The 25,123-nt window shown below is 40.2% G+C and overlaps 1 pseudogene; it reads right to left on the reverse strand.

Annotated features, from left to right (window-relative positions):
- Window positions 1–9,027: 9,027 nt before the first annotated feature.
- The window catches only part of LOC144455068 (uncharacterized), a 32,231-nt pseudogene continuing 16,135 nt past the window's right edge, over window positions 9,028–25,123 (reverse strand).

Genomic DNA, 25,123 nt, shown 5'->3' on the forward strand with positions numbered 1-25,123 from the left:
GTAAGTAAAAAATTAAAACCAATAGGAGGAACCATCAGAAAGAGGAAACAAAACTCAACAGAAGAGAGAAAAAAGATAGTGATTCAACTTTCACAGTTATGATTACTATCTGTGTCTTTTTCTCCATCCTTTTTTTCCCTTTTATGCTTTTCTTTCTCCTTTCTCCTTCCCCCCCACTAGTGTTTTGCTTTTGACCACTGCCTCCTCCAGTCTCTCCTCCCTTCTATTATCCCTTTCCCTTTTCTTCCCCTTTGTCCTTACTGCTTCTTCCCTCCCTTTTATCCGCCTCCCTTTTCTTTCCCCTTTTCCCTCCTACTGCCTACAGGGCAAGTTAGATTTCTATACCTAACTGATTATGTTATTCCCTTCTTGAGCCAAATCTGATGAGATTAAGGTTCAGACAATGCTCACCCCCCTCCCTTCTTTCCCTCTGCTGTAATAGGATTTTCTGTCTTTTCCTCTAATGTAATTTACCCTTGTCTGCCTCCTCCTTTCTCAGTACATTTTCTTTTCATTTTTTTAAATATAAATTTATTTATTTTTAGTTTTCAACATTCCCTTCCCAAGTTTTTGAGTTCCAAATTTTCACCCCATCTCCCCCCTCCCCCCACCCCAAGATATCATGCATTCTGAATATCCCTTCCCCCTACTCTGTTCTATCTTCTATCTCTCTCCCCTTCTCTTATCCCCTTCCCCTTCTATTTTCCTGTAGGGCAGGATAGACTTCTGTACCCCATTTCCTATATTTATTTCCCAGTAGCATGTGAAAACATTTTTTTAAACATATGTTTTTAAAACTTTAGGTTTCAAATTTTCTCTCTTCCTCCCTCCCCACCCACCCTCATTGAAAAGGCAGGCAACTCAATATAAGTTGTACATGTGCAGTTATGCAAAACACATCCATAGTAGACATGTTGTGAAAAACTAACTCTATTTCCCTTAATCCTATCCTGCCCTCCCATTTATTCTATTCTTTCTTTTGACCCTGTCTCTCCTCAGAAGTATTTACTTCTGATTACCCCTTTCCCAATCTGCCCTCCTCTCTATCATCCCCCTGCTCTCTTGTCCCCTTTCCCCCCTATTTTCCTGTAGGGTAAGACAGATTTCCATACCCAATTGAATGTGTATGTTATTCCCTCCTTAAGCCAAATCCTATGAGAATAAGATTCACTCATTCCCTCTCACCTTCCCCTGTTTCCCCTTCCACTGTAAGAGACTTTTCTTTTTTTTTTTTGTGAGATAATTTACCCCATTCTACCTCTCCCTTTCTTCTTCTCCAAGTATAATCCTCTCTCATCCCTTAATTTTATTCTCCAGATATGACCCCTTAATCTTCAACTCACCCTGTGCCCTCTATCTATCTATCTACATATACATACATATAATTTTTTCCTCCAACTACCCTGATACTGACAAAGGTCTCATGAGTTATAAATATCATCTTTCCATGCAGGAATGTAAACAGTTCAATCTTAATAAGTCTCTTATGATTTCTCTTTCCTGTTTACCTCTTCATGTTCCACTTGAGTCCTGTATTTGAAAGTCAAATTTTCTATTCAGCTCTGGTCTTTTCATCAGAATGCTTGAAAGTCCTCTATTTCACTGAATGACCATTTTTTCCCCTGAAGGATTATACTCAGTTTTGCTGGGTAGGTGATTCTTGGTTGTAATCCTATCTCCTTTGCCCTCCGGAATATTATATTCCATGCCCTGGTCCTTTAATGTAGAAGCTGCTAAATCTTGTGTTATCCTGATTGTGTTTCCACAGTACTTGAATTGTTTCCTTCTGGCAGCTTGTAATATTTTCTCCTTGACCTGGGAACTCTGGAATTTGGCTACAATATTCCTAGGAGTTTTCCTTTGGGGATCTCTTTCAGGAGGAGATCTGTGGATTCTTTCAATTTCTATTTTGCCCTCTGGTTCTACTATATCAGGGCAGTTTTCCTTGATAATTTCTTGAAAGATGATGTCTAGGCTCTTTTTTTGATCATGGCTTTCAGATAGTCCAATAATTTTTAAATTCTCTCTCCTGGATCTATTTTCCAGGTCAGTTGTTTTTCCAATGAGATATTTCACATTGTTTTCTAATTTTTCATTCTTTTGGATTTGTTTACTGTGTTTGATTTCTCATAAAGTCACTATCTTCCAATTGCTCTATTCTAATTTTTAAGGAAGTATTTTCTTCAGTAAGCTTTTGGACTTCCTTTTCCATTTGGCCAATTTTGCTTTTTAGGGCATTTTCCTCCTCATTGACTTTTTGGACCTCTTTTGCCATTTGGGTTAGGCTATTTTTTAAGGTGTTATTTTCTTCAGTATTTTTTTGGGTCTCCTTTATCATCACTCTCAGTTTTTCCTCTACTTCTCTACTTGCTTCTCAAAATCTTTTGAGCTCTTCCATGGCCTGGGACAATTCATATTTTTCTTGGAGGCTTTGGATGTAGGGCTTTGACTTTGTTGTCTTCTTCTGGTTGTATATTTTGTCTTCTTTTTCACCAAAGTAAGATAATATAGTCTGACTCTTTTTGCGCTGCTTGCTCATGATCCCAGCCAATTACTTGAGTTTTAAACTCTTTGTTAAGGTAGAATCTGCTTCCAATGTGGAGAATGTACTGTCCCAAGCTTCAGGGGTTTGTACAGCTGTTTTCAGAGATACTTGTAGGGACCTGTAAATTTTTAGTTCTTCCAAGGTGGTATGATAAGGGGCAAGGTGTTTACTCCTTTCCTGGCCTGCGACTACAAGTACTCCTTTCTGTCCTGTAACTGTGAGGAGGGGCTTCTCTCCAACACTACAAGCTCCACCAAGCCAGCTCCTCCTCACCCCAGCACACTGCCCAGAACTGTGGCCCAGATCCAAACATGGGCAAAGGAAGAGATTCCTGCCTCAGCACTGGCAAAGAGATCCCTGCAATCCCTCTCTGATCAGCCACTGGATTCCCCCTCAGTCTGTGGGCCAGAAGCTCGGGAAGCAGCTGCCCCCACAGGGCCACGCTCTTGGGGAATGGAGCTGCAACCCCGCCTTCCTTTCTCAGGCACCGACAGAAACAGACTTTTCCCACTGACCTTCTAATTTGTCTTTGGCATTGGTGGATTGAGGAATCTGGAAACCTCCACAGCTGCCCGAGATTCAGTCCTCTGAGGCCTGCTCCAGGTTTGCTGCAGCCTGCGCGCCCGCGGTGGACTGTGCACCCACGCTGTGCTGCGCTCCCAGCCCGGTGCGACACACCTTTCTGATCAATCATCCACATTGTCTTGGGCTGGAAATTTGTTTCACTCTGTCTTTTTGTGGGTTCTGCTGCTTCAGAATTTGTTTAGAGCCATTTTTTATGAGTATTTGGAGGGGTTTGGGGGAGAGCTGAAGCAAGTCACTGCTTTCACTCCACCATCTTGGCTCCGCCCCCTCCTCAGTACATTTTCTAAGATAAGACTAATCTACTTACTTGGATCCATTTAACCCACTTGATTAGATTTTTTTTTATCATTACATCAAAGTCAACTAATATCCACCCCCTTTATGTATACTCCTTTAATGGTGTAATAACAATACAGTTCTCAAGAGTTGCAAGTGTCATCTTCCCTTGTAGGGATGTAAACAGTCCACCCTTATTAACAACATATTATATCTTTCTGTGCCATTTACGTTTTTGTGTCTTTCTTGAATCTTGTACTTGAAGATCAAACTTTTTGTTGAGCTCTGGTGTTTTTATCAGGAAGGTTTGGAAGTCCCCTATTTTCTTGAATATCCATCTCCTCCCTTGAAAAAATCATGCTCATTTTCACAGGGTAGTTGATCCTTGGCTGTAATCCAAGCTCCTTTGCCTTATGGAATATCGTGTTCCACGCCCTGCGGTCTTTTAATGTAGAAGCTGCAAGGTCCTGTGTAATCGTGACTGTGGTTCCATGATATTTAAATTGTTTCTTTCCGGCTTTTTGCAGCACCTTCTCTTTCATCTAGTAATTTTGGAATTTTGCTATTATGTTCCTTGGCATTGTTAATTTGGGATATCTTTCAGGTGGTGAGCGGTGTATTCTTTCTATGGTTATTTTACCTTCTGGTTCTAGGACTTCAGGGCAGTTTTCCTTTATGATTTCCTGAAAGATACTGTCCAGACTCTTTTTTTATCATGATTTTCAGGTAGTCCAATGATTTTTAAATTGTCTCTCCTGGATCAATTTTCCAAGTCGGTTGTTTTACCGACTAGGTGTTTTATGTTTTCATTTATTTTTTCATTTATTTTTTTGTTTCTGTTTGACTGATTCTTGCCCTCTCATAGAGTCATTAGTTTCCATTTGTCCAATTCTAGTTTTTAACAGATTGTTTTCTTCTGTTAGTTTTTGTACTCCTTTCTTCAATTGGCCAATTGTATTTTTAAGGGATTTGTTTTCCTTAGTATACTTTTTTTTTCCAGTTTGCCAATTGTGTTTTTTAGGGACTTGTATTCTTCAGTGTACTTTTTTCCAATTGGCCAATAGTATTTTTTAAGGAGTCTTCTACCTCTCTCATTAGACTTTTAAAATCCTTCCTGAGCTCTTCTAAGAAGGCTTTTTGGGCTTCAGACCAGTTCATATTCCCTTTTGAGTTTGCAGATGTGGGTTTGTTGACAATGTTGTCCTCTTCAGAATTTCTGTCTTGATCTTCACTCTTCTCATAATACGAATCTATGGTATGCTTCTTTTTACTCATGGTTTCTTTATTCCCTGGCCTTTAAAGAGATTGAGCTCTCCTGCTGGGGAACAGAGGGCACTGACCCAAGCTTCTTGTGTTGGGAGCTTAGGTCTTGGTCACTGGCTTTGTGTGCTGGGGCCTCTTATGTTGGCAATTGGAGTCTGCAGGGTTTTGGCAGCTTACCTCATGTTGGGCTGGAATCAGCAAGGCTGGAACTTTCAGGCAATTCTAGATTGCCTGCTTTTCCTTTCCTTTAGCTTTCTTCAGGTCTTTTTAGATAGGTGCTGCAGGGTTTTTATCTGCCTGGGGCCCCTTGCAATGCTGCCTCCCTTGTTTCTGCTAATGCACTGGGAGATTCCTTTGAGGTAGAGCAGCGAGGCACCTGGTGGTTTTCTGAACTGGTTTCCACTGCTTCCCTCTGCCCTCACTGAGGCACTCAAAGGTCCAGGTATTGGTGTTTGCCTGCTCTACCACCTGGGCTTCACGATCTCCTCTTGGTTGACAGTTGGAAGCTGTAGGGTTCTGACAGCTTACCTGGTATTGGGTTGGAATCAGCAAGGCTGGGACTTTAGGAAGACTCTAGATTGCTTTCTTCAGCTCCTTTCAGATGAATGCTGCAGGGTGCTTATCAGTCTGGGGCCCTTTGTGGTGCTGCTTCCTTTATTTTTGTTGAGGCACTGGAAGACCCATTTGCTGGGCTGCTGCACTGCTATTCCCTGTCTTTCTTCTAGTTCAGCTGTTCCAGGGTTTTTTTTTTCCTGGGGTGATATTTTCTGGGTTTTCAGAGGTTGATAGGGGAGGGTGAGAGCAACTACCTTTTTACTCCACCATCTTGCCTCCCAGAAGCAGAACTCACCATTTTCTAAAAATATGTTGTTCCTTCGTTTTCCCTATAACTTTCTATCTTAGATTGTTGTTCCTTGATTCATGCCCTTTATACTCATTTTGCCATTCTTTATTCACTGTATTCCACATGAAAATAAAGCTTCTCAGGGACCTATATTGGGTTCCTTCATCTAAACTGCATCTATATGAATGTCTTAACTCTTGGTCCCCATGTGACATGTGAAAGGTGCTTTGGAATCCTTGAAGCACTTGTGATCTGCATGGCATTCCATAATATTTAAAGATTTTCTTGGAAAATTCAAGAACTGAGACAGGTGTTTGGGCTAAGGACAGTTATACTGGTGACTGGCCAGGAGGTGATCTTGACTGGCATTATGTAGGGCACATTTGTTCCTGCTCCTAACCCAATCCACAGTTGGTTTATATAGTTTCTTAGACATCCTGTTCTGCAGTGTGCTTCAGTATTAATCTTTCTCTGGCTCTGCCTCTCATATGTGTATATATTTATATATGTGTGTGTCTATGGATATGTATGCATACCTCCTGTTGTTTTGTAGTCCCTAGGGACTTTGAACTGTGCCCTCCTGGCTATTCAGACCAAAGTGAAGAAGAAGCCCACCTCCCTTCCTGGCTGAGGGAATCATAGTGTTGTTGTTGTTATTGTTGTTGTTGAGTCATTTTTCAGTTGTGCCCGACTCTTTGTGACCCTATTTGGGGTTCTTTTCATTAGGATACTGGAATGGTTTGCCATTTCCTTCTCCAGATTGCTTTTCAGATGAGGAACTGAGGCAAACAGTGTTAAATTACTTGCCCAGGGTCGCACAGCTAGTGAGTGTCTGAGGCCAGATTTGAGGAGTCTCCCTGACTGCCGGACTGACACTCTTATCTACTGCACCAGCTGCCCTTGAGGGGGTCATGATACAGGACTAATAAGGAGCTAGCATGAGGGTCCATAGGATTTAGGGTTGCTGTGGAAACCATCCAGTCACTATGGCAACTGTGATTCAGACCAGCTAATGCCACCTTCATGAATAGTGAATTCTTCATAAATAGGGACTCTTAAGTCTGAAGCATTTCTTCCTAGAGACCACGTTGGGATCCTCTCCTACAGAGATTTTGTCAGCATCCTGCTTTTCCCCATCCTTCCCATTCAGGACAAAAAGAGAGAATCCAGATGAGTTGAAAAGAGAGAAGCACAATAATCCATATCATTTAACATTTAGCACTCCCTTAGCACTACTCCCCAACCAGTCTCCACATTCCCAGTGGAGTATGAATTGGCCTCTGTGTTCCTGCCTAGGGTCCATATTGGTATCCCCTCTTACTGCAGGGACCTTACCAGCATGCCTTCTCTCCTTCCCCCATATCCCTTCAAAATGTGGAAGACACAGATTCTCCTTACTTACTTTATAAGAAAGGGGTACTGGCAGGTGGCCCTGAAAGTATGCTGCATTCTGTATGTGGTAATTCCTAGGGACCCACAAATCTGTAGAGACTCTGTTCAGGTTACCCTCCATGCACTCTCACTACAATAAAAAAGTGGTTCATAATGTGGCCCAGACATAGAAGGAAAAGAGAGCCAATGGGGGAACTGGGCTGAGAGTATTGTTTGCTGGCTCTAAATCCCAAACCAGAGACCTTTCCACTCCATCAAAATGAATGAATGGAATTTGCAGGTGAGTAGCAGAGAGATTTAGAGATGTGGGAGTAGACACTTTCTGTTTTCCTAAAAGTATCCTTCAAAGACAGACAGCTATTCTGCCTACATAAAAGGTCAAGTTTGTGGACAAGTTTCACTGTTTCCCATGTCAGGATCTGTCCGGTGTCAGAGCATTAGTTTCTCAGGATTTTTTTTTTGCCTTTTTGGTGAGGCAATCAGGGTTAAGTGACTTGCCCAGGGTCACACAGCTAGTAAGTGTTAAGTATCTGAGGCTGGATTTGAACTCAGGTCCTCCTGACTCCAAGACCAGAGTTCTATTCATTGTGCCACCTAGCAGCCTTGGTTTCTCAGGAAATTAATAGGTCCAATTGACTCTATTCCCAACCAGCCTGTAGGAATAAAGATAGCAGGCCTGAGAATTTATAGGATTCTTCTAGTAAGAGTAGTACATGAGCTTTGCCTTATGGAAAATAAGTGGGGATGGGCTTCACTGAGCCGTTCACGCTTGCCATCCCAACTGTGGGGGTATAGTTATGTGACTCCAAGGAAGGCTGAATATACATCTCTAGCCCCTTCTCCTACTTTTCTCCAAAGCAGACTTTCAGTGCTGCCAGGAAAGAAAGAAGTAGGATAGGCCCAGTGGAAGCTTGGACACTGTTCTTCTCAGAGAAAAGAACTGGGCTAAAATTATTTCTATCTGCTCTCTTAAATATTTTTAATCTAAGGAATGCTATCAGATTCAATCTAACTTTGGCGTTCTTCTTAGAAGGCAAGGAGGACCTCAATTTTTATCCATGGTTTGATCCCCTTTCCCACCGAATACCATTTCCACAATGAACAGAATGAACGGAATGAATAGCATGTAGCAAAAAAACCCGTTTGACCCAATCATAGTAAAACAGAAATCAGAGGAAGGATATGTAGGACAATATGGAGTGAAGGAGTTCTCCCACTGGGAGTGAGGTAACTTAACCAAGAGAGAGTCATAGATCTCATCCAAAGGGAAGTTCACTGATGTCTCTAGTGTAAGAAGCTGGATATAAGGACCTGATGGAGACTGACAGTTCCTCTCATGTCACTTTCTTCCCAGAGTCTTTTTCTTCAGCAATCTGAAATGTGTAGTTGGCTTCTTCCATTTTTTCTCTTAAAGCTGGAAGCCCAAAGCATCTGAACCAATTGCAGAGCCTGAAGTGACCCAATGCTTGAAGATGGGACTCAAAATGACTCAAAGAAGATGGAAGAAAATTAAGCTCTCTTCCTCTTGCCAACTTCACCCCACCTCTGATGCAGGGCAAGACATTCATTTCAACCAGCGAGGGGAAAGCACAATTTCAGTGGACTTTGGGACTGGGACCATATCTAGAATTGGGTATAAGTTATCTCTTTTTTTTCTTTCAGTTTTTCAGCATCAACTTTAATGGCAGGGTCTGGGTAGAACTCAGGATGAAGAAGGGAGGTTGGAGGTGGGTAGCATTTGTGTTCCTCTGGATCCTCTCCCAGGCCTTTAGGAGAAACATTCCCCTCCCCATTGCTCCTGAATCCAAAAACTTAGTTCTGGCTGATGCTCTATCTTTTCTGGGAAGTGGGTAGTACAGGTTGGGGTATGTTTGGAGTAGGGAGAACTTTGACTTTGGGGCTTCCAAGGGGAGGGGCAGCTGTAGCCTGAGTACAGTGCCCTTAATCCTGTGGTCTATCCTGTTACAAACTAGTGCTGATAGCTTTGAGGCATGTGTCCTTTCCTCATCACTCTTAACCACCTCTCTCTTCCCCTAGAAAGTTGTCAGCAACTCCCTGGTCCCTGCTCCTCCCTGGGACACTCTGGTCAGGTGAGGAGGTTAGGGAAGGAAACATGATTTTCTTATAGGCCTTCTGGCTGGCCCCAAAGGACAGATGCCTTTGACAGAGCTGGGGTCCTCTAGTTGACCTGGGCTTGGGGAATGGAGGCCTGATCTGCCTGGGCTGGCTCTGCTGGGCATTCCTGTGTCTCCTTGCTGAAGCTTAACATTCAGTCACCTGATGGCTTCTTAACTTAGACAAAAGGGTCATTTGACCTACTTCAGGAAGGCCTCTTGGATTAGCCCCTGCCTTGCCTCCCTGAACAATTCTGTTCCCAGATCTCCAGTCTTCACAGTGGCCCTGGTTCTTGGCACCTTGAGCCTCAGCCCTGTGGACACCTTTGCTCCCTGCCCCTTTGCCATCCTGGGGCCACACTGAAAGCCTATCAGGTGGTGCTTTCTCTGCACAATGGCCCCTAGGTGGTCATCAGAGCCCTTCTGGCTGCTCTTCTTTCTCCTGCTGCCCTTGTGCAAGGGCTGGCTTTTGGAAGCCAACATGGTCGGTTGTTCAGTTATTGCAGCACTCCTAAGCTTGTTTTGATCCTGACTGGGGTCCTTCTCTCTGGCAGCTGGTCTCAGCACAGCTCCTTGACAAATCCTGTCCATTATTTCCCACACCACCTTTGCCTTCTACTCCTCCAGGGAGGGGGCTGCCAGGGTTGATTGTAGCTTCAAGTCTCGCCTCAGCTCAATGACTTGAAGAGAGTCTGCTACAGGAGGAGAGAGTGGAGGCAATGGTAGTCCCAGTGGTTGTGGTGGGAGAGCTGGAGGCAGAGACTCTGGTCCCTGGCTTAAGATTCCAGCCCTCTTTACCCTCTCTTCCAGGGCACAGGCCAAGGCCTCCAGCTGGGAGTTCTTGTCTTCTACCTCCTTCAATTTCATCTTGAGGAATGCTACTTCTTCCTGCAATGATTTCTAGGATACTACCTGTTCCCTGTGCTAATACTTTGCCTCCTCCAGTGCTCTTCTCAGTGTAACCACTTCTTCCAGGGCTGTGGACAGCAGGTGCTGGGGGCATGGTTCTGCAGGAAGATGATGCTCTGTTGGTGGGCCCCCCTCTTCTCTACCAGCATCTTGTGGGTGAAGACCTCAGCTTGCTGGCACAGGTCTTGTTCTAGGTGAAGCTACTACAAGGCCTTTCCACACTCCTGCAGTATGAGGTGGGACACTGCTTCAATTTTGCCAGGGCTCTTTGAGACTGCTCCATGGACATCTGCAGGGAGATTCTCTCCAGCTACTCCTTCTGAATCTGTAGATTGTGGAATCTTCAGATTGTGGATACAAAGACACATACACTGATAGGCAGGGACAGATATGAGGGGGCTGCTCCATGCTTCATGGTCAGGCTGAGGGCAGGGTGGCCTGATGCCGTAGGTACCTCTGTTTTTCCCAGAGGACACCAACTTGTCCTTGTTGCTCCTGGGCCCTATAGATCTCCTTAGATCATGGGATCTTTGACTTAGAGCTGGGAGGGACCCCAGAGGTCATCTGGTCAAGGATACAGAGAGCCAGGGGTGCCCAAGGTTACACACAGTATGTTTGTTTTGTGGTTTTATGGTGGGCACCCCATTTCTATGGATCTCTCCTATTTGCCTTCCCCAGTGTTTTTCTAGAACATTCTCTCTGCTCTGCCCTCCTATCCCTAAGCTGATTTCCTCAATCCTTCCCCAGCTCTCCCCCCAATTCAGTCATCATTTCCACTTGCCCACATTCAGCCACACCCTATTCTGTTGGTCTTATGAGAAAAGCTCAAGAAAGGGGATCACAAGTTGGAAGGGAGCTTAGAAGTCATCTAGTTACAACAGTTCTCTCTTCCTCCTCCTCTGTGTCCTCCTTCTCTTTCTCTTCCTTTTCTTCCTCCTCCTCCTCCTCTTCCTTCTCCTTCCCCTCCCCCTCAAGTAAAAGTTATTTCACCAAAGGAAAATCATGGTTAGCTCTTGGTACCATGATTTAGAGTTGATAATCAGGGGGCTTACTGGAATCAGATAAAAGGCCTTGAACTTTCCAGATTCACTTTGTGTGTGTGTGTGTGTGTGTGTGTGTGTGTGTGTGTTTCCTGATCAATTAAATAGATTATGTTTACATAAGAGAAAGACATAATACAAGAAGAAAGCAACACACTAAATTTACTCTCATTAAATTTCTTGAGGTCTGTTCTCATACAGCCTGTCCAGCCTTCCTCTTCATTGGCCTCTAGGAGGAATCCAGGAAATTCTTTTTTTTTTTTTTTTGGTTAGGCAATGGGGTTAAGTGACTTGCTCAGGGTCACACAGCTAGTAAGTATTATGTGTCTGAGACCGGATTTGAACTCAGGTCCTCCTGAATCCAGGACCGGTGCTCTATCTACTGCACCACCTAGCTGCCCCAGGAAATTCTAAAGGAAAAATCTCAATTCAGAATGTTAGAATTCCAGAATGTAATTAAGGATTTGGCCTGACAGAGAGATTTTTCATAGGTTAGTGCAATTATGTTGTGATTCCACTTAATTGAAAGACTTGGTCTGTTTCCATGGAAAAATGAATGAAATCTGGCATTTGGGGAAACTCCAGGTTTTCTGAGGTTTCAGATCTACATGAATGACATTGAGTATTTTCTCTAATGACTAAGATATACACTAGGATATCCAGTATCCTGTTGGAGTTTCCTCACAGGCATGCAGCCCACTAATCTTATTTCTTTTCAGTGTGTACAATTCTCAATTGATGGGATCCATTATTTCAATGAAAAGGAAAGGGCATGTAGTAAAATGGAATCAATATATTTAACTCTCATCCAGGTTTCAGAATACTTCCACTTCATGTCAAATTGCCCCCTATATTGGGAATGATTTCAAACTTTTAGGAAAATTACAAAGTAACCCAGAAGCATTAATGTACATAAGCAGGAATCAGAGTAATTCCTTGAATTAAAGTCATTACCTACACTTCTCATCTTTCAAATGAATCTGGATTTCTCAATAAACCAGAATGAAATATTTATTTCTTTTGCAAAAATTCCCAGAACAGGGCCAAATTCCAAGGCATAAATGCTACATAATATTCTAAGCTGAATTTTTAAAAAATATTCTAGAAATTTTGTTTTTTGAGTGCAAACTACAAAGTTGAACAGAGGAAAAAATGATCAAAAAGCAAGTAAAAGATACAGAGATTTTGACCTTTAGCGCTTCACATATTTTAAAAAACTGAATTTTATATCAACTGCTTTATACTTATATTCCTGAACCAGCAACATGATAATCTATTTTATTAGGCAAGTTATCTCTTTAGCACAAACCACCTGGCTATAACCCAGTTTTCATTGTCCCAAGTAAGTCTAGTTATTGTGAGATGATGATTAAATCATGGTGGCCTCTTTCCTCACACACAATAGTCTCTGCAGTGGAAGAACATGTGGAAGGCATGAACTTTAGGTAGCTGAGCCTCTGACCATCTTCTTTATGTCCTTTGTTAGCTAGAAAGAGAAAAAGTGCATGAAGGATGGCACACGTAAATAAGACAATGGACAGGGAATAATGTGTCAATGTTTTTATACAGATACTTGTGAAAGATTTCTTATAAAAGCTACAATAAGGCTTTCAATGTGAAAACAGGTGGATGTGCATCCTTTAGGTCAGCTCTGCCTTTTGCTGAAAGGAGGAGGTTTGAAAGGATTTCCATAAGAACATTTTTAGGAGAGATATTAACAATAAATCACTCCTTTTTCACCAAAGATGATGTAGAGTTTGCAGGTATCTCACCACAGAAACAACATACGTATAATAATACTCACAGATGCATCAGAGGGGGCTTAGGATGATGTAGTAGTACTAGCACCCTGATATTCTAGGAATAAAATGTATCTGCTTGTGCTTGGTACAAATGCAGAATCTTTCAGCAATGCCTAGTTGGAGAAGAATTGAGGCAGCAGGTGTAGACCACACATTTGAAAAGTATGGCAGTGACTAAAAGGAGACAGGGACAGCGGCATTGTTCAGAATGAAGTGTCACAGGGGGCAGGAGATGGAAGACATGGTCTGATTGCAGGAACACTGGAATACATCCCATCTCTCCTTGAAAAACAGTTGTTTGAGCCATTCCTCCCTTCTATTATCCCTTTTCTCTCCTATTAGTGGTTAAACTCCTTGGGAAAGCTCTCTCAAAATAGGTGCCTCCACTTCTTTTCTTCTCATTCTCTTCTTAACTCTCTATAATCTGGCTTCTGACCTCCTCATTGAGCTGAAATGGCTCTCTCCAAAAATACTGGCTAAGAATGAGTGTAAATAGCAATCATGTTCAGTTCTAGCCAGAAGTGTTGAGAGTCTTCCACTCCCAGATTGATCTTTGTGATGGTAAATTAGACTATCTTTCTTCTCAATTCTTACCTAGACTTTAGTCATTGAAAAAACCCTCAGATAAACTGAGGCCTGGGAAAGAACTTAATTTAGATAAGCCAAGGTCATCTACTGCATCCTGGGCCATTGCCAGTCATCTTGACTTATATCTTACCACTGGACTTTTCACAGCTCTGCCTCACTTAAATGTAATTCACATGGAAGTCAAGATATCACCCTCATGACGTTGTTGATCCTCTTTGAGAATGAAAGATGAACCAATGACAACAACAACAACAGCAATGATCTTTTCGTTGCCAAATCTTCTCAGTCCTCATCCTTCTTAACCTCTCTACAGCCTTTGACACTTTTGAACACCCTCTTCTCCCAGATCCTCTCACCTCTCTCTTTTCATGACACTGCCCTCTCCTGGTCCTCCTCCTATCTATCTACCCACTCCCTTTCAGTCTTCTTTGCTGGATTTAGGTCATGCCTATTACCCATGGATGTCCCATAGGACGCTGTCCTATACCCTCTTTACTTTTCTCTCTATATTAATTCACTTAGTGATCTCATCTGCTCCCATGGATTCAATTCCCATCTGTCTCTATGCTAAAGATTTTCAAATCTACCTGTTCAAGCCTAACCTCTCTGTTGATCTCTAGTCTTATATTTGCAACTGCCCAGTCCATATCTGAAACTAAAAATGCTGTAGCCAGCCAAGTGTTGCATGAATAGGGTGCTTGGCCTGGAATCAGGAAGATTTGAGTTCAAATGTGGCCTCAGAAACTTACTAGCTGTGTGATTCTGCTTGTCTCAGTCTCTTCATATGTAAAATGGAGACAAAAGTAGCGCCAACTTCACAAGGTTGTTGTGAGGATCAAATGAGATAAGGGCTTGTACAGTACTTGGCAAATAAAGGAAATATTTTTAAAAAGCATGTTACTTCCCTTTCCCTTTTCCCAGAGACATCTTAAAATCAACCTGTCCAAAAGTGAACTCATTATTTTTTTCCCAAAACATTCCTCTCTTCCTAACTTCCCTAGAACTGCCTAGAGTACCACCATCTTTCCAAGCCCCCAGTCTGGACACCTAGATTTCATTCTCTACTTTCATTCTCTTTCACTCCTCAGATCCTACCAGTTTCCAAGGTCTAACATCTCTCACATAAACCCCCTTCTCTCTTCTGAAAGTACCACCCTACTGGTCCAAATCTTCATCACGTGGTGTCACTGTTGCCATAGCCTGGTGATCAGTTACCTAGCTTCAAGTTTCTCCCCACTCCAGTCCATCCTCCAATCAACTGCCAAAGTAGTCTTCCTAAAGTGCAGATCTGACCACATCACGCCTTTATTTTCTAAACTTCAGTAGCTACCTATCACAGGATCAAATGTAAAATCTTTTATTTGTCATTCAAATCCTTTCGTAATATTACCCTACCTTTCTTTCTTTTTTCCTTTTTTTGCAGTTTAGACTATTTTATTAAAGTAACTCTATGAATATGAGACAACTTACTCTGTGTCATCAGACATAGCAGTTCTGGTACCGTATCTACAAGAACAAATAAAAAAATAGAAGGCTGACAGCACACAAAGTTAACATTGCAAAGAAAACAAATGAAAACTGCTCATAATATGAGCTCCAAACCTTTTTGCTGAATATACTAGAAAAGAAATGTGTCATTATGCAAATTTCAATATTGATCAACTATATAAATGGAAGTAAAGCTTTTTTTTCTTTTTTAAATTTTTTTAAATTTTATAAACAATGTTTTAAACATTTTAAAAAAAACTTTGAGTTACAAATTTTCTCCCTTCCTCCCTCCCCACCTCCCCTCATTGAAAAGGCAAGCAGTTCAATACAGGTTATACGTGTGGAGTCATGCAAAATACTTCCATAGTAGTCATGTTATGAAAAACTAAATATATTTCCCTTCATCTTATCCTACCCCCCATTTATTCTATTCTCTCTTTTGACTCTATCCTTCCTCAGAAGTATTTGCTTCTGATTACCCCCTCCCCCAATCTGCCCTCCCCTCTATCATTCCCCTGATGTTTTGTCCCCTTCCTCCCTTACTTTCCTGTAGGGTAAGATAGATTTCCCTACCCAATTGTGTATGTTATTCCCCCCTTAAGCCAAATCCTATGACAATAACATTCACTCATTCCCTCTCACCTTCCCCTGTTTTCCCCTTCATTGTAAAAGCCTTTTTGTGTCTGTTTTATGTGAGATTTACCCCACTCTACCTCTCCCTTTCTCCTTCTCCCAGTATAATCCTCTCTCACCCATTAATTTTATTTTCCAGATATCACCCCTTCATCTTCAATTCACCCTGTGCCCTCTATCTATCTGTCTGTCTATCTATCTATTAATCTATACCAGCACGTAATTTTTTTCCCTTCCCACTGCCCTAATACTGACAAAAGACTTGTGAGTTACAAATATCATCTTTCCATGCAGGAATGTAAAGAGTTCAACCTTAATAAGTCTCTTATGATTTCTCTTTCCTGTTTACCTCTTCCTGTTTCACTTGAGTCTTGTATTTGAAAATCAAATTATCTATTCAGCTCTGGTCTTTTCATCAAGAATTCTTGAAGGTCCCTTATTTCACTGAATGACCATTTTTTACCCTGAAAGATTATATTCAGTTTTGCTGGGTAGGTGATTCTTGGTTGTAATCCTATCTCCTTTGCCCTCCAGAATATTATATTCCATGCCCTGCAGTCCCTTAATGTAGAAGCTGCTAAATCTTGTGTTATCCTGATTGTGTTTCCAGAATACTTGAATTGTTTCTTTCTGGCTGCTTGCAATATTTTCTCCTTGACCTGGGAATTCTGGAATTTGGCTACAATATTTCTAGGAGTTTTCCTTTGGGGATCTCTTTCAGGAGGTGATCCATGGATTCTTTCAATTTCTATTTTGCCCTCTGGTTCTAAAATATCAGGGCAGTTTTCCTTGATAATTTCTTGAAAGATGATGTCTAGGCTCTTTTTTTGATCATGGCTTTCAGATAGTCCAATAATTTTTAAATTCTCTCTCCTGGATCTATTTTCCAGGTCAGTTGTTTTTCCAATGAGAAATTTCACATTGTTTCTATTTTTTCATTCTTTTGGATTAGTTTTACAGTGCCTTTATTTCTCATAAAGTCACTAGCTTCCAATTGCTCCATTCTAATTTTTAAGGAAGTATTTTCTTCAGCAAGCTTTTGGACTTCTTTTTCCAGTTGGCCAGTTTTGCTTTTTAGGGCATTCTTCTCCTCATTGGCTTTTTGGACCTCTTTTGCCATTTGGGTTAGGCTACTTTTTAAGGTGTTATTTTCTTCAGTATTTTTTGGGGTCTACTTGAGCAAGCCATTGACTCATTTTTCATGATTTTCTTTCATCACTCTCAGTATTTCCTCTATTTCTCTTACTTGCTTTTCAAAATCTTTTTTGAGCTCTTCCATGGCCTGGGACCAATTTGTATTTTTCTTGTAGGCTTTGGATGTAGGAGCTTTGACTTTGTTGTCTTCTTCTGGTTGTATGTTTTGATCTTCTCTGTCACCAAAGTAAGACAATATAGTCTGATTCTTTTTGCACTGCTTGCTCATGATCCCAGCTAATTACTTGAGTTACAAACTCTTTGTTAAGGTAGGTGTCTGTTTCTAGTGTGGAGAATGTACTGTCCCAAGCTTCATCGGTTTTGTGCAGCTGTTTTCAGAGATACTTCTAGGGACCTATAAATTCTCAGTTCTTCCAAGGTGGTATGATAAGGGGTGACGTGTTTACTTCTTTTCTGGGCTTTTTTCTGGTGTATGAGTGACCACAAGCACTCTTTTCTGTCTTGGAACTGTGAGGAGGATTCCTTTTTACAGCCACTACAAACTCCACCACACCAGCACTCCTCCTCGCCCCAGAATTGCCACCCAGAATTGTGACCCAGATCCAAGCACAGGCAAAGCAAGAGAATCCTGCCTCAGCAAAGAGATCTGTGCAATCCCCCTCTGATCAGCCACTCACTTCCCCCTCAGTCTGTGGGCCAGAAGCTCAGGAGGCAGCCACCACCCCGGGGCCAAGCTTGGGGAATGGGGCTGGAACCCCACTGTTCTTCTCTCTCAGCACTGCAGAAACAGACTTTTCCCACTGACCTTCTAAGTTGTCTTTGGCGTTTGTGGGTTGAGAAGTCTGGAAACCACTACTGCCCGTGATTCAGTCCTCCAAGGCCTGCTCCAGGTTCACTGTGGCCTGTGCACCCATGCTGAACTGCTTTCCTCTCCCAGCCCTGAACTGCTTTCCTCTCCCAGCCCAGCATGATATACCTTTCTGACCAACCATCCAGGTTGTCTTGGCCTGGAAATTTGTTTCACTCTGTCTTTTTGTGGATTCTGCTACTTTAGAATTTGTTTAGAGCCATTTTTTATAGGTATTTGGAGGGGTTTGGGGGACAGCTCAAGCAAGTCACTGCTTTTACTCCATCATCTAGGCTCTGCCCCTCCCCCACCTTTCTAATCTTTCATTTTGATCTTCCCTTCTACCATCTACCCCGTACTCTTTGTTCTAATGCAAGTGGCCTCTTTGCAGTTTCCCCAACAAGACACTATCTCTTCCAAACTTTGGATATTTTCTCTGGCTTTCCCCCATGCCTAGAGTTTTCTCCAGTATTAATTCTGCCTTCTGGCTTTCCTGGCTTCCTTCAAGTCCTATCTACAATCCCACTTTCTACAGGAAGCGTATCCCATTCTCCCTTAAGGTAGGTCCTTCCCACCACTGATTATCTGATTCATCCTTTCTATATTTCTATTTAGTGGGTTTGCCTATTGTCTCATCCATTACATTGTGAGCTCCTTGAGGTCAGGCTGCTTGAGGAAGGACTTTGAGAAATTAATTGGGGATTAAGTATCTTGATTTCCTCTTGCAGTATGTCTTTCCTTGACATGGACATAATCTTTTCTGTTGGCTGAGGAACATTCACATGCAAAGGAAATGAATATGATAACTTCTATTTATTTTTTGATTTCAAGAAGCTTCCAGATTTTCAACTCCATATCATGGTCCCAAGATATAACCTTTGTTCTTGTTTCAGAAAATAACTAGTATCGTAAAGTTTTTTATCACAGTAAGTTAGTGGTGGAGAGAAAAGATTTGTCTCATTTGATAATCTTATATTTACTGTGAAAGAAATTGCAATTAATAGAGAAGCACACCCACCTAAAATCACACATTGTCTATGGGCCCCTGCAGACAATATTTCATGATGATGCCTATACAATGAATATCTTGAATTACAAGAAGGATGTACACTGAAACACAGACAACATGACAGCTGGGGATATGAACTCTGTAATAATCTTGACCATTAGATTGTGAGCTTGAGGGCAGGGACAATCCATGAAGTTGTATTGTGTTTAGGTAAACAGAAGACAATATTAGTTGGAGGTCATAAGATGCACAAGTCTTCAATAGTAAGTGACCATTTATGTTGCTATTTCTGACCCCATTCTTCCCAAGGACACCCTGTTATGTCTAATAGTCCTCTTTCAGCATAATGATAATGAGGGTCTCTAGGTCTTCATAAAAATTTTCTTTGAACTCATCAGGGTTCCCCATTGTGGGAGCATACCCCCTGGTGATGATGGCATGACACTTTCCTGCAAGTGGAAATCACATTGTCATGAGCCTCTCCAGAAAAACATGTATCCAGCTCCAATTTCATTAAGCTGGCCTTCATTTGCCAGTCTTGTTTCACTTAGGGCTGTTATTTGGATGCAGTACCTTCTGAGTTCTCTCTCAATAAGATTTGTTCTTTTTTCAGATCTCCTAGATTTCTTGTTGTCCATAAGAGGTGCACATTCCACATACCAATGATGAGTGGAATCATCTTTGAAAAAGTTTCTGTACATTTTTTTGTTTCAATCACAGAGATCCCCACCAGATGCACTAAGGAAGCCACAGTCAGGTGAAGATAATTTTTTTTTTCATTTAATATATTTTGAATTATCAATTATCACTTCCATAAGCTTTTGAGTTTTAAATTTTTCTCTCCCTCCCTCCCCACCTCCCTCCCCAAGACAGTGCTCAATCTGATAGTAATCTGTACATGTACATTCCTATTAAACATATTTTCACATTAGTCATGTTGTAAGTAAGAATTAGAACTAATAGGAAGAAACACCAGAAAGAAGAAACAAAACACAAGAAGAAAAAAATAGCAAATAGTATGCTTCGATCTGCATTTAAACTCCACAATTCTTTCTTTGGATGTGGATGGCATTTTCCATCATGAGACCTTTGGAGATATCGTAGATCCTTGTATTGCTGAAAAGGGTTAAGTCTATCAATATTAGTCATCACACAACGTGGCTGTTACTATGTACAATGTTCTCCTGATTCTGCTCATTTCACTCAACATCAGACTATACAAGTCTTTCCAGGTTTTTCTGAAGTCAGCCTGTTCATCATTTCTTATAGCACAGTAGTACTCAGTTACATTCATATACTACAACTTGTTCAGTCATTCTCTAATTGATGAGCATCCTCTCAATTTCCAATTCTTTGCCACCACAAAAAGAGCTGTTATAAATATTTTTGTACATGTGGGTCCTTTTCCCATTTGTATGATCTCTTTGGGATATAGCCATAGAAGTGCTATTGCGGGGTCAAAGAGCATGCACATTTTTTATAGCCCTTTGGGCATAGTTCCAAATTGCTGTCCAAAATGGTTGGATCATTTCACAACTCCAGCAACAATGCATTAGTGTTCCAATTTTCCCATGTCTCCTCCAGCATTTATCATTTTCCTGTTTTGTCGTGTTGGCCAATCTGATAGGTGCGATGTGGTACCTCAGAGTTGTTTTGATTTGCATTTCTCTAATCAACAGTGATTTAGAGCATTTTTTCATATGATTATAGATGGCTTTAATTTCTTCATCTGAAAACTGCCTGTTCATATCCTTTGACCATTTATCAATTGGGGAATGACTTGTATTCTTATAAATTTCACTTAATTCTCTATGTATTTTAGAAATGAGGCCCTTATCAGAGACACTGGTTGTAAAAATTATTTCCCAATTTTCTACTTTCCTTCTAATCTTGGTTGCATTGGCTTTGTGCAAAACCTTTTCAATTTAATGTAGTCAGAGTTATCCACTTGAAGCAGACAATTTTTTTTTTTGGCTAGGCAATGGGGTTAAGTGACTTGCCCAGGGTCACACAGCTAGTAAGTGTCAAGTGTCTGAGGCTGGGTTTGAACTCAGGTCCTCCTGACTTCAAGGCCAGAGCTCTATCCACTGAGCCACCTAGTTGCCCCTAACAGTTCTTTTTTTTTTTTCTTTCTTTTTTTTTTTTGTGAGGCAATGGAAGGTTAAGTAACTTGCCCAGAGTCACACAGCTGGTGAGTGTTATATATCAGAGGCCAGATTTGAACTCAGGTCCTCCTGACTCCAGGGTCCATTCTTTATCCACTGCACCACCTAGCTGCCCTTGAAGCAGACAATTTTTAAGGAACCTTTTCTAGCCCTTTCCTCATGCCAGGAAGTGAGCATTGCAGTCCTTAAAAAGAATGCTCAGACACCCAGGAGGCTATCAAATCCCACTGCTGCTTCGGTTCACTGAGAAGATGACCCCATGGCATGAGCCATCTGTGTGCAGGATTGTGACTACAGCTCCCAGTATATCTGCTCTTGCCACTTCATCATTAGCCCATTGCCACAGGAGCTAGGTAAAGCTAGCTAGGTAAAATTGTAAAATTATAACATAGTAAACTACTTGCATAGCAAAATAATATGTAATAAAATAATGAAATAGTTGAATAGTAAAATAATGAAATAGTGAAATTGTATGGGTGATATCTTTTGACTCATGGTTAAATTGGATTTAAGTGAGGCAGAGTTGCATGAATCTTCTCTCAGAGTCACTGGAGTCAAATGATAAGACAAAAGTCAAGATGACTGGTGATGGTTTGGGATGCAGTGGATGACCTTGGTGTCTTTGATATCTGACCAAGCTGTAAGCACTTCACAGCACCTCCTTCTGTTGCCTTCAGAGCCCATTGGAGTAAATTGTTCATATCCACTTATTGCTGGAAAGGTCCACAGAGGCCCATTTTGTTCAACCACTGCATTCAACAAATCAGTGAACAGAGGCTCCAAAGGTTAGGTGACTGTCTCAAGGTCACACAGGTATTAAGCATCAGATTTAGGATTTGAACCAAAGACAGACACAGGCTCTGGAACTCAACCCTTCAAATCTCCATAATCCTTGTACTACCTTACTCATAGGGCTGCAGTGAGAAAAATGACTTATAAACCAGAAAGCCCAAAGAAACAAGAGTTCTTTAATCATTACTTTTGTTAGTGCTCTATATAAGCAATAACATTATTTAAAGTGGTTCATTGATGGAAAAACAGCCACAAAAGTAAAGTAATTTTGTAAATTAATTTTTTTTTCAATAAACAGAAATTTAGCTTCTCTCCTTTCTATTTGGCAACAGCTGAGGATGAAACATGAAGAGGTAAGCAAAACAAGACTTCGATGTCTAAGTCCAAAAGGAAAAAAATGTATAATATCTATGTATATATGCATGAATGCATACCAGCACACATGTGTCATTAATCCTTTCAAAGCATAGTTTGTCATTATGCTGATCAGAATTCTAAAACTTTCAGAGTTGTTTGTCTTTACAATATTTTTGTCATGGTATAAATTATTCTTTTGTTTCTTTAATTTCACTCTACATCAGCTCATACATATCTTCCCAGATTTCTCTGAAACCATTCCCTTTATCATTTCTTATAGCACAACAGTATTTTATCACACTTACATACCATAAGTTGTTCAGCCATTCCAAAAATTGATGGGCATTCCCTCAAATTCCCATTCTTTCGCATCTCAAAACAAGCTATGTGTTTGTATATTCTTAGAGTTTGTTTTGTCTTGGAATCATCCCTTCCTTAATCTACCCTCGCTATCATTCCCACTTAACTTTTCTCTCTTTTCCCTCTTATATCTTTATTTAGTGAAATATTTCTGTACCCACTTGTGTATGTGTGGTTGAATAGTCTTCCTTCTTTTGATCAGTTCAGATAAGAGTGAGGTTCCAGTGTCACCTGCTCCCCTCACCCTTTCCTCCTTTATACAAACTACTTGCATGCACCAATTATTTGGGATAATTTCCCCTAAATTTTTTTCCCTTCCCCACCATATTAAGAAGACTGAAATTTTAAAAAATTAATAAATAAAACTAGATACATCAATGGCTAATTTGACTTTTTAAAAAAATTATCAGTATCAAAAATGAAAAGGGTAAATGCACCACCAATTAAAATGGAATTAAAACAATGATTAAGAGCTATTTTGCCCAATTATATCCCAAAGAAACTGACAATCCAAGTTAAATGGATGCTATAAATTGATCAGATTTACAGAAGAGAAAATAAAATACTTAATAACCCTATCTTAGAAAAAGAAACTGAATAAGTCATAAATGAGCTTCGTAAGAAAAAATCCCCAGAAACAGATGGATTTACCAGTGGATTCTAACAAATATTTAAAGAAAAATTAACTCTAATACTGCATGAACTATTTGAAAAAAATTGGTAAAGATAGAATTCTACCAAATTTCTTCTTCTACACAAATGTGGTTTTGATGCCAAAACCAGGGAGAGCAAAAACAGGGAGAGAAACTATTGATTAATATCCATAATGAAAATTTATGAAAAACTTTAAACAAAACACTAGCAAGAAGATTACAGCAATATATCACAAAGATCATACATTATGACCAGCAAGAATTCATATCAGGAATGCAGGGCTGGTTCTATAGAAAGAAAACTATAAACTTAATTAACCATATCAATAACAAAAACAACAAAAACCATATGTTGATCTCAATAAATGCTGAAAAAGCTTTTGACAAAATACAGCATCTGTCACTATTAAAAACACTAGAGAGCATAGGAATAAAGGGAGTGTTCCTTAAAATGATATGCAGTATTTATCTAAAAGCAAGAGCGAGCATTATCTCTAAGGCAGATAAACTTCAAGTTTTCTCATTAAGACCAGGAATGAAGTCAGGATGTCTATTATCACTTCTGATATTCAATATGGCACTTTAGAAATGCTAGATATAGCAATAAGACAAAAAAAAAAGAAATTGAAGGAATTAAAATAGGCAATGAGGAAACAAAACTATCACTCTTTGCAAATGATATACTGGTATACTTAGAGAATCCTAGAGAATCAACTAAAAAATCAATTGAAACAACAACTTTAGCCAAGTTGAGGGATATAAAATAAAATAAGCACACATAAATCATTGGTATTTTTGTATATTACCAACAAAACTCAGTAAGGAGACAAAAAGAGAAATTCAATTTAAAATAACTGTAGACAATATAAAATACTCGGGAACCTACCTGCCAAGACAAATGCAAGGACTATATGAACAAAATTACAAAACACTTTCCACACAAATAAAGCAAGAGCTAAAAAAGTGGAGAAGTAGTAAATGCTCATCAGTAGGCTGAGCCAATATAATAAAAATGACCGTTCTATCTAAATTAATTTACTTATTTCCAATGCCATGTCATGACAATCAAGAATTATTTTTCTAGAAAAAAATAATAACAGAATTTGTCTGGAAGAACATAACATCAAGGATATTAAGGGAATCGGTAGGGGGAAAATGTAAAGGAAAGTGGACTAACCATGCCAGATTTCAAACTGTATTACAAATCAATAATCAAGAAAACAATCTGGCACTGGCTAAGATATAGAATGGTGGTTCAGTGGAATAGATTAGATACACAAGATACAGTAGGAAATGACCATAGTAGTCTGTTGTTTGATAAATGAAAAGATCCAAGCTTTGGGGGCAAGAACTCACTATTTGACAAAAATTGATGGGGAAAATGAAAAGAAGTTTGGTAGAAACTAGGTATAGAGCAACATCTCACAGTGTATACCAAGATGAGGCCAAAATGGGTACATGATTTAGACATAAAGGGTAATATCATAAGAAAATTAGAGGAGCATGGAAAAATTTTGACTGTCAGGTCTGTGGAGAAGAGAAGAGTTTATAACCAAACAAGAGATAACAGGATCACAAGAAGTAAAATGGATAACTTTGATTACATGAAATTAAAAAGATTTTCTAAAAACAAAACTGATGTAGCCAAAATTAGAAGGAAACAGGAAAAAACACTTATGTCAAGTTACTCTGATAAAGGCTTTATTTCTCAAATATATAGAGAACTGAGCTAGATCTATAAAATAAAAGCTGTTCCTCAATTGATAAATAGTTAAAGGATATGAACAGGTAGTTTTCAGAAGAATAAATTAAAGCTATCTATAGTCAGATGAAAAAATGTCCTAAATTTTTGATTAGAGAAATACAAATTAAAATAAATCTGAGGTACCATCTCACAGCTATCAGATTGTTTAACGTGACAGAAAAGGAAAACAAAAAATTCTGGAGGGGATGTGGAAAAATATGGACACTAATGTGGAGTTGTGAGCTGGTCCTACCATTCTGGAGAACCATTTGAACTACACCCAAAGGGCTATAAAACTATAAATACCTTTTGATCCAGAAATACCACTACTAGGTCTATATTCCAAAGAGATCAAAGAAAATAGAAAAGGACCTATAGGTACAAAAATACGTATAATGGCTCTTTTTGTGGTGGCTGAGAAGTGGAAATTAAGTGGATGCTCATCAACTAGGGGAATGGCTGAACAAGTAGTGGTATATGATTATGATGGAATATGATTGTGCTACAAGAAATGATGGCAAGGATGGTTTTAGAAAAACCTGTGTCATGAGAGAAATTCAGC

The sequence above is a fragment of the Phascolarctos cinereus genome, unplaced genomic scaffold, assembly GCF_003287225.1.
Source record: "Phascolarctos cinereus isolate Bilbo 61053 unplaced genomic scaffold, phaCin_HiC Scaffold_8;HRSCAF=390, whole genome shotgun sequence".
Classification (NCBI taxonomy): domain Eukaryota; kingdom Metazoa; phylum Chordata; class Mammalia; order Diprotodontia; family Phascolarctidae; genus Phascolarctos; species Phascolarctos cinereus.